Below are 10,703 nucleotides of genomic sequence, written 5' to 3' on the forward strand. Positions count from 1 at the left end.
TGATGCAAGGAACAACGAGAGAGAACCAAGTGCAGGTATGTAAGTTTAATAGGGGTAATCCAATTGGGGTAAACAGTCCAGGCAGGGGTCGAAACCAAAACATCAATCCACACGAACACAAGGCAAGACAAGGGCAAGAGTTGACGGACCTGTAAGACGCAAAGACATTAGACAAGGACTCCGTAACACAGACTAAGACAGACTGGGTATTTATACACAGAAGGATAATGAGGAAACAGGAGACAGGTGGGGAAACAATCAATTACACAACAAGGAGGAAGGTGACCAAATAAGGGAACAGGAAGTGATCTGGTGACAGACACCGTGAGAAAGGAGGACATCTAGTGGAACCCCAGGGAACACAACCCAGACACTGTGACACGTGATTGCTATTCTGCAAGAAGTCAGGTTGATGTCTCAGAAGCAAACTGCCTTCCAAAAGGGTTGGTGGGTCCTTAATCCACTGTTTCAGTGAAGATAAATGGACATCCGTGCAAAGCGCTGCTAGACAGTGGGTCTCAGGTAAAAATTGTTTTTGACTCCTGGTATTCCAAATACCTATCTGAGGTGCCTTTACAGCCTCTACATTGACTTTCAATTTGGGGATTGAGCTCCTCAAGCTATCCGTACAAGGGGTACATAGTGATTGATGTCTCATTTCCTGTTCCTTTTACTGGATTGGAAGAACCAATCTCCATTCTAGCATTGGTTTGTCCTGAGCCCCAAGGTTTTCAGCAAGACCCTGTGATAATTGGGATGAATTCCAGTTTTTTTGGAAGACTAGTGGCATTGAGTGGAGACACTAATACTCCTAATGTGTTGCATGCACTATGAATCCAGTCCAACTACCCTGATGTTTGCTTAACCGAAGAGCCAGAAGCGAAGGTCAAATGGGTGGGGCCCTGCTCTCTTATTGTTCCTCCAAGAGGTGAGGTATATGCAGATTGTAAGATGGAGTATGAAAAACCATTGAAGAAGGACATTTTTGTAGTTGAAGCCACTGCTGATGATCAATTATCTGCGGGACTATTCATTCCCCCCGTGGTGCTGCCTTTCTCAGCTATTAACAGGGACACATTTCAGCTGCCTGCGCATTACGAAACATCCAAAGAGGTAACTGTGGCTCCTGGCACTGTTCTTGCTCACATGTTTCCAACTGATACTGTCACAGAGACTTGTAGAGAGAGAAGCAAATCAAAGAAGATCGACCCAGATTTGTTTAATTTTGGCACGTATGTCATTCCTGTTGAATGGAAAAAAAGGTTACGGGAAAAGCTGTCTGGAAGGATCAATGTGTTCTCCCTTGAGGAGTGGGATGTTGGATTGGCAAAGGGTGTGAAACATCACATTCAATTAAATGACCCCAGACCATTCAGAGAGAGATCCCGTCGTATAACTCCTGCCGACATTGATGATGTGCGCCGTCACATAAAAGACCTACTTGCATCGGGCATAATAAAAGAGTCTCAAAGTCCTTACGCATCACCGATTGTGATTGCTAGAAAGAAAAATGGAAGTGTGAGGATGTGTATTGACTATCGCACACTCAACCGTCGAACTATTCCTGACCAGTACACAACCCCGAGAATAGATGATGTGTTGGATTGCTTGTCTGGTAGCAAATGGTTTACAGTATTAGACTTGCGAAGTGGTTACTATCAGGTCGAGATGGCAGAGGAGAGCAAGGAAAAAACTGCATTCACATGCCCATTGGGATTTTATCAGTTTGAGCGCAGGGAGTTACTGGAGCTCCTGCTACGTTCCAGCGGCTCATGGAAAAGGTAGTAGGAGACATGCATTTACTGCAAGTTATTGTCTGTCTGGATGATTTGATTGTGTTTGGTCATACTCTGGAAGAACATGAAGAGAGACTCTTCAAAGTGCTTGACCGTCTTGAGGAGTTTGGGCTAAAAGTGTCCATTGATAAATGCCAATTCTGCCAAGAGAAAGTCAAGTATGTGGGACATATTGTTTCTGCTTCTGGAATTGCCCCGGAACCAGAGAAAGTGGAAGCAGTCACTCGCCGGAAAATGCCGACTGATCTCAAGTCCTTGCGGTAATTTCTAGGATCCTGTGGATTTTACCGGCGCTTTATTAAGGATTATTCCGCAATTGTGAGACCACTGACAGACCTCACCAAAGGTTATCCACCAGTGAAAGGGAAAAGAGACAATGCTTCAACAGGGAAGTATTTCATGGAAACGGAACCCTTTGGTGAACGCTGGAACCAAGCATGTACAGAGGCCTTCAGGAAGATTGTTCACTGCCTTACTAATGCCCCAGTCTTGGCTTTTGCGGATTCCACTAAGCCATATGTGCTTCATGTTGACGCCAGTTCGAATGGTTTAGGTGCAGTCCTGAATCAAGAATACCCAGAGGGGTTGCGTCCAGTGGCTTATGCAAGCCGAAAGTTAAGTTCTACTGAGCAGCGTTATCCCACACACCAACTTGAGTTCCTGGCTCTCAAGTGGGCCGTAGTTGATAAGTTCCATGACTACTTGTATGGCGTCAAGTTTGTTGTGAGAACTGATAATAATCCACTCACATCTTGACCACTGCCAAGTTGAATGCCACTGGACATCGATGGCTTGCCACATTAGCCACTTATGATTTTAGCTTACAGTACAAGCCAGGAAAACAAAATGTGGATGCGGACGTACTGTCTCGATATCCTTCCAGCATGGAGTCTGAAGAGTGGGCAGAAATACCACAAACAGCAGTGAAGGCTGTATGTCAACTAACCAGCTCGTCTTTAGGTGGTGAGTCTCCTTCAAGGTTGATAGACCAACTCTGTGTTTCTCCACAAAGTATTCCAACAATGTATGCTTGACCTGCCCAGCTTGAAATTGGTCAAATGGAGTTGTGGACACACGAAGATCTAAGGTCAGCTCAGGACCAAGACCCCATCATTGCTCCAGTAAAAAATGAAGTGGCTTCAAACAAGGTGCTTACCATGCCCAAAAGCTCAAATCCAGCTGTGGCACTATTACAACGACAAAGAGAAAAATTTACCATCAGAGACAATCTTCTATATAGAGTAATCACTGATCAAGATGGAAAAGAAAGATGGCAAATGGTTTTACCTGAGAAGTTCCATCTTCAGGTAATGAAATCCTTGCATGATGATGCAGGTCACTTGGGGGTTGAGCGGACTTTTGAACTGCTAAGAGATTCTACTGGCCTAAAATGCACCAGGACATTGATTGGTATGTGAAGACTTGTGGAAAGTGTGTGGTCAGGAAAACTTTGCCACAGAGGTCATCCCCACTGAATCGCATCACTAGCAGTGGGCCTTTAGATATTGTATGTATGGATTTCTTCTCCATAGAACCTGATTCAAAAGGGATTGCAAATGTACTGGTCATAACCGATTATTTTACACGTTATGCTCAAGCCTTCCCTACAAAGGAACAAAGAGCTGTGACCGTGGCCAAGGTTCTGTGTGAGAAATTTTTTGTCCACTATGGATTGCCCGAAAGAATACATTCTGATCAAGGCCGAGACTTTGAGAGCCTTCTCATTAAAGAGCTTCTGGGAATGTTGGGGATCCGAAAATCTCGTACCTCACCTTACCATCCGCAGGGTGGCCCTCAACCTGAGCGATCTTGATCTTGCAAAGAAAGCAAAATGGAGCTAACATATTAGCCAGCTGGTACATGCTTATAATTGTACCAAGAACGAAGCGACTGGTTACTCGCCGTACTATCTAATGTTTGGACGGGAGGCTCGCCTACCTGTGGATCTTTGTTTTGCAATTTCTCCTAATGGAGATAATGAAGTTACATATCAACAGTATGTGGAAATAATGAGACATGAACTTCAAGAAGCTTACCAATTAGCAGAGGAGGCTTCTTTGAAAAATCATCAAAGGAATAAACAACATTATGACAGAAGAGTGAAACATCAAATGTTGGAAAAAGTAGATCGTGTTTTCATTCGAAACCTGGCTCAAACAGGAAAGCATAAATTGGAGGACAGGTGGAATTCTGTGCCTTACATAGTAGTGGAGAGGTTAAGACACTTACCTGTATATAAGCTAAGACCTGAGACAGAATATGGACAATTGTGGACTCTCCACAGAGAGCATCTGTTGCCAATTGGAGACAGTGTCAGAATTCCTGCTCTGAGTGGTGGAGAAGACATAAGACCTCCAGTAACTAGGGCACAAAGTGTGAAGAAAAAACAATTAAGAGGAAAAGTAGCTACTACTAATGAACCCAACAGAGTAGAAACGTCTTCTGAGAGCGAGGATGATATTGGCTACCATATACCAGACCGAAGTGGACTGTAGACCAAGACACTGCACACATTATTGCCTGAAGTTGTTGGTGAGGAAGTTGTGCACAGTGCTGATGGAAGTAGAACTTTAAAAGACAATGTGTCTGAGGAAAGTCTGGAAGAGAATATGAGAGAGAATTCCTATTCAAACCCTGAAATGGAAGTGGAGGAGTTACCAAAAGAGAAAGTTCAAGTCAGCAACCTTCCAAAAGTGGAGATAGCATCTACGGATAGACGTTCAAAGAGAACTGTGAAACCGGTCATCAAGCTAAGCTATGATAATCTCGGCAAGCCTTCAGACAGACCTTTAGCTATTGTATACAAGGGTATGGTCATACATCTTGGGAACTCTGGGGAGAAGAAAAACGGTTGTGGTACCTTCTGGTGTCATCCACTGGCCCACTCTGCTAATTGTAACAAAGTAAACTCTAATTCAGCTTTAATGGCCACAATACAGACTTGAGTTTGACTGTCCCTGTAATCTCATGGGGACATGAGAATTTTAAGAGGGGGGAGAATGTAACCCAGGTATATTCCCCTCAAAGATAAATAAAAAGTAATTAGGACTCTTAATAATAATGTTTATTGGGTACTGAATTCATAGTTCTTTAAAATGTGTATATGGGCATCTACCCCTGTAAGAGCATCGTTTGTGTTTGGTTGTAATGTACATGTGTAAAACGTGGGTTTTACTAACAAGTTAGTTTTGTCCGTTATTCATTGGTGAATAATTGGATAAGCCCGACTGATATCTACGTAATGTGAAGTTTGATTGGTTCTTGAGAGTGTATGGGAAAAGGAGAGAAGAAGAGATAAAGCGAATGGAACAGGTGTGTGTCAAAGCGCGCCATTGTATGTGTGAGAGAATCGCGATTAATCCGGATAGGATTGGTTGATTTTATTTATTTTTGAGCAACGAAATGTATTGAAATAGTTTATTTAGCAGTATTTGTTTTGTTTTCACAAAGTTCGCTGGCTGTAAGCTGAAAGCTAAGTTAACTTTTTGTTTGTCAGTACACTTGTGTGAGTTCCAGACGAGTTAGTGAATACTAAAGTGAACTTTTAATATCAACGTGAATAACGGTGATAAGGAGAAGCTTAGCGACTGGACATCCAGGTAGCGTCCTGAATTACTGAGAGATTCAGGGTTCCCCTGGCAACGAGGGATCGCGAGGTTCGTCAGGACGTGCATATCAGTGTGAACCGAGGGATTAAAGTTTCCTAACAAAGGAGGACTCTTCACTACGGTTAAGGTATCCAAGTTTAATATTTATTTGGCTCTTTGGAGTGAAGCGGCCAATTATCTTTTTGTTTTGTGGCCACAACGCATGCGAGCAACGGTTACAGGCCTGAAACGAGGGGTGAGCGTGATTGTGTGTGAGTGTGGGCCCACGTGAGTTAATGTGTTTATCTGTCAAATTTGGGTGGGTTGAAGGTTAATCTGAATATTCCTATTGTGTTAATTTATATTCACATAAAAAGTTAGGGTTATAGCTAAACATAGGGAATAGTGTTTGTGCTGAAGGGTGTTAAGAGAGTTCCCTTATAATTAGTCGAGAGACTGCAAAGTTTGAACCCGAGTACCCGCCCTAAGAGCTCAAGTACGTCATTACTGAGAGGGAAGAGGGTGCTACATTCATAATTTAGTGGCCTTAGAAATTTGCATTTCAAATATGATTTAGGGTTAAAAATGTTTTCAGTGTACTGAAAGGGATAGTTTACACAAAATGAATATTCTGTCATAATTTTCTCCCCATCATGAGTAAATCAAAAGATATTTTGAAGAATATTTCAACTGTTTTCGTGAACTATCCATTTAAAATTATCAAAAAACAAAGTTCTTTAACCACATAATTTACTTACCAATAATGTTGAAGAGTTTGTGACAAATGATGACATCTTCAGAACACACCACACAAGAAGAAGGGCAGAGTAATGACAGCTGAACTTGAGAGATCACCATCAGTAGAAGGCAGACACCTGAGAGGAACCATTAGTAAACTGTTCACCTATGTTCGTCAGACAGATTTTTTCAGCACTGTGAGACAACATGCACATACTTCTCATGATTTACCGCTGATGTCAGATAGTGTTGGACTTCCAAAATGGCTTATGTGGTTCATGGTGTTTGATCAGCTTTGTTCAAACAACAGCAACTATAGAAAATAATCTAAAACAAAGCAAAAAGCAAGGAGTTGTCAACAACAGTACAGTAGAGTTCTTTAATCCAGATCTACATTCAATGACTAGTAATTGGACATAACTAATTCTTTTTTTTTTTGTTTTTTTTTGTTTTGGCAACTGCACCTGATGCTGTGCTCCCCTGACCTCTGTTGCCAGGACATGCTGACTGCCAGACAGATGAGGAAGGTGAAGTTATAAAACATGCATGATCTTTCACCTGATTCCTTCTGTGGAGGTGATTCTGCTTTCTATATAGTGTGTCACGGCACTAGCAACACCTGCCACATATTCTTTGACTAACTGTAAAAAAAAAGAGCTAATGATAATAATTCCACATCTCAGACAGCTACTATTTAACTCCTCAAAGAAATGTCTTGCTTCAAATCTTACTTAACACAATACAGCCAAATTGAACACAAACACTGTTTTTGTAAAAATATAAGTTATTATTGTCACTAACACTGTCTATTTAATGCTTCCTTTATAAATTATTAATATCTTTTAAAAAATATCTTACTGACCTGAAATACATACACATAATATATATATATATATATATATATATATATATAGAGAGAGAGAGAGAGAGAGAGAGAGAGAGAGAGAAGTAAATGGATATACGCATAAATAAATAACATCTATCTATCTATCTAGCCTAGGTTAAATTCAAGCTCTTCATTCATTCAAGTTTTAAACATTTTACAGTTAAGTAAATATATATATATATATATATATATATATATATTTTTTTTTTTTTTTTTTTTTTTATCACATAATCAATACATACAAACACTGTGCTTACCACACATGGAGCAGCAAAATGTTGAACACTTGTATCCATGTGCCGAGGAACCTTTCTTCAATATAAGATTCTCAATGATTCCACTGTAATACAGTCGTGCTGTTTCTCAGTGAGTGATCTCAGTGCAAATGGGGCAGGTATTGAACCAGCAAGTTACCTGATCTCAGAAATGTGGTACAGTGTCCAGCACTGATGCTTGACGTAAAGATACATCAAATATACTTTTTTAAAGTTCTTAGTTCTTATTTTCATTGTTCCATTTTAGTTTTACACAGAGGCAGTCCTAAACCAATGGACAATCAGCAGTCAAATAATTACAATACATTTACATTTAATCATTTAGCAAATGCTTTTATCCAAAGCGACTTACAGATGAGAACAATAGAAGCAATCAGATCAACAAGAGAACAAGAATATTTATTTTTATAAATATATGAAAGACAAGAAAAGTCCTTGTATTAGTTGGTTAAGTGTTGGTGAAAAAGATGATCATTAAGATGTTTCTTGAAAATGAGACTCATTGCAAAAAATGAGACTCATTGGACGAATTAGACTGTACAAATTGAGATTGTAAGGTCATTCCATAAGCTGAGCACACTCCAGGAAAAGGTTCGTGAGAGTGATTTTGAACTTCTTTGGGATGGCACCACAAGGCGTCGTTCACTTGCAGAGCGCAAACTTTTGGAGGGCACATGAGATTGAACTAGTGAGTTTAGGTATGTTGGTGCCATGTGAGTGGTCGTCTTATAGGCAAGCATCAGTACCTTGAATTTGATGCGAGCGGCTACTTGTAGCCAGTGTAACCTGATGAAGAGAGGAGTAACATGAGCTTTTTTTGGCTCATTGAAGACAACCGTAGCTGCTGCATTCTGGATATGTTGCAGAGGCTTGATAGTACATGCAGGAAGGCCCACCAGGAGAGCATTACAATAGTCCAGTCTTGAGAGAACAAGAGCTTAGACAAGAAGTTGGGTGGCTTGCTCTGACAGGAAGGGTCTAATCTTCCTATTGTTGTATAAGGCAAATCTGCAGGACCGGGTCATTGTAGCAATATGGTCTGTGAAGCTTAAATGATGATCCATCACAACTCCTGGCTGTCCTGGAAGGAGTTATGGTTGACAAGCAAGTTTTACACAATTGACCACAACATTCTTTTGCATAGACTTGAACACTTTATTGGCATCAGTTGAAGTGCATTAGCATGGTTTAAATCATACTTATATTACATTATTTTAAATGAGTCCACCCCCCAAGATTACTGTTATAAACACGAGCCATGTCTAAAAGGCAAAGGTGAAGGTGTTGCTTCAATTTATAACAACGTTTTCAGGATTTCTCAGAGGGCAGGCTTCAAGTATAACTCGTTTGACGTAATGGTGCTTCATTTAACATTATCCAGAGAAACAAATGCTAATGAAAAATCATCTGTTATGTTTGTACTGGCTACTGTATACAGTCCACCAGGGCACCATACAGACTTTATTAAAGAGTTTGGTGATTTTACATCCGAGTTAGTTCTGGCTGCAGATAAAGTTTTAATAGTCGGTGATCTTAATATCCATGTTGATAATAAAAAAGATGCATTGGGATCAGCATTTATAGACATTCTGAACTCTATTGGTGTTAGACAACACGTTTCATGACCTACTCATTGTCGAAATCATACTCTAGATTTAATACTGTCACATGGAATTGATGTTGATAGTGTTGAAATTATTCAGCCAAGTGATGATATCTCAGATCATTATTTAGTTCTGTGCAAACTTCATATAGCCAAAATTGTAAATTCTCTCATTCATTCTTTACAATAGGAGAGGAAGAATTGTATACACTTGTTAAATCATTTAAACCAACAACATGTATGTTAGACCCTATACCATCTAACCTCCTAAAAGAGGTGCTTCCAGAAGTCATAGATCCTCTTCTGACCATTATTAATTCCTCATTGTCATTAGGATATGTACCCAAAACCTTCAAACTGGCTGTTATTAAGGCTCTCATCAAAAAACCACAACTTGACCCCAAAGAACTAGTTAATTATAGACCAATCTCGAATCTCCCTTTTCTGTCCAAGATACTAGAAAAGATGGTATCCTCACAATTATATTCCTTAGAGAAAAATGGTATATGTGAGGATTTCCAGTCAGGATTTAGACCGTATCATAGTACTGAGACTGCTCTCCTTAGAGTTACAAATGATCTGCTCTTATCATCTGATCGTGGGTGTATCTCTCTATTAGTTTTATTGGATCTTAGTGCTGCGTTTGACACAATTGACCACAACATTATTTTGCATGGACTTGAACTCTTTGTTGGCATCAGTGGAAGTGCATTAGCATGGTTTAAATCTTACTTATATGACCGCCATCAGTTCGTAGCAGTGAATGAAGATGTATCACATCGATCACAAGTGCAGTATGGAGTACCTCAAGGCTCAGTACTAGGGCCGCTACTCTTCACGCTTTATATGTTACCCTTGAGAGATATCATCAGGAAACATGGTGTTAGCTTTCACTGTTATGCTGATGATGCTCTATATTTCTTCGCGACCAGGTGAAACACACCAATTTGAAAAACGAATGGAATGCATAGTCGATATAAAAAACTGGATGACGATTAATTTCTTACTGCTAAATTCTGAAAAAACAGGTGTTAATTATAGGACCTAAAAACCGCTTGTAATAACCTTAAACACCATCTAAGACTTGATGGTTGCTCTGTAAATTCTTCGTCATCAGTTAGGAACCTAGGTGTGCTATTTGATCGCAATCTTTCCTTAGAAAGCCATGTTTCTAGCATTTGTAAAACTGGAAGTGAGATAAATCCCCTGTAAAGCCCATAGAGATAAATCCCCTGTAAAGCCCATAGAGATAAATCCCCTGTAAAGTCCTAACTGCCACAATAGCTATAAGCACAGATCCTCAGTGAAGACCATGAGAACCTGACAAGAAACAGATGAATATTCTGAAGGATGTCAATCCACAATCTGACTTGTGATGCAGCCTGTTATTAAACCACACCAGGTTGGTTCACCTGGCCAAAAGAGAACTGGCCTGCTAATTAAGCCTGATCTTTTATTTATTTTTTTAAATCCATTGCTGTTGCTGATTGAGTTTGGGTTCCTTGCCGCTGTTGCCTCTGGCTTGCTTAGTTGGGGACACATAATATTGAGTAATATTATTTAATTAACTTTACAGACATTATTGGAAGAGAACTGAAATGAGATGGATGACAACATAAGTGTCTTCTCCATAGCTGCTTTACAGCTGAATTGAACTTCTTTCATAATCTATGATCTTTTCACAGTAGTTGAATTGAACAATCACATTTCAGGGCTGGTTTACAGCAGAATGGATCTCTGAACAATCATTTAACCAATATTTTCCTGTTTATCCCTTTAAAGCTGTATCGATATTGCATATAATGGTGACTGGACTTG

Source organism: Carassius auratus, chromosome 27 (genome assembly GCF_003368295.1).
Source record: "Carassius auratus strain Wakin chromosome 27, ASM336829v1, whole genome shotgun sequence".
Lineage (NCBI taxonomy): Eukaryota > Metazoa > Chordata > Actinopteri > Cypriniformes > Cyprinidae > Carassius > Carassius auratus.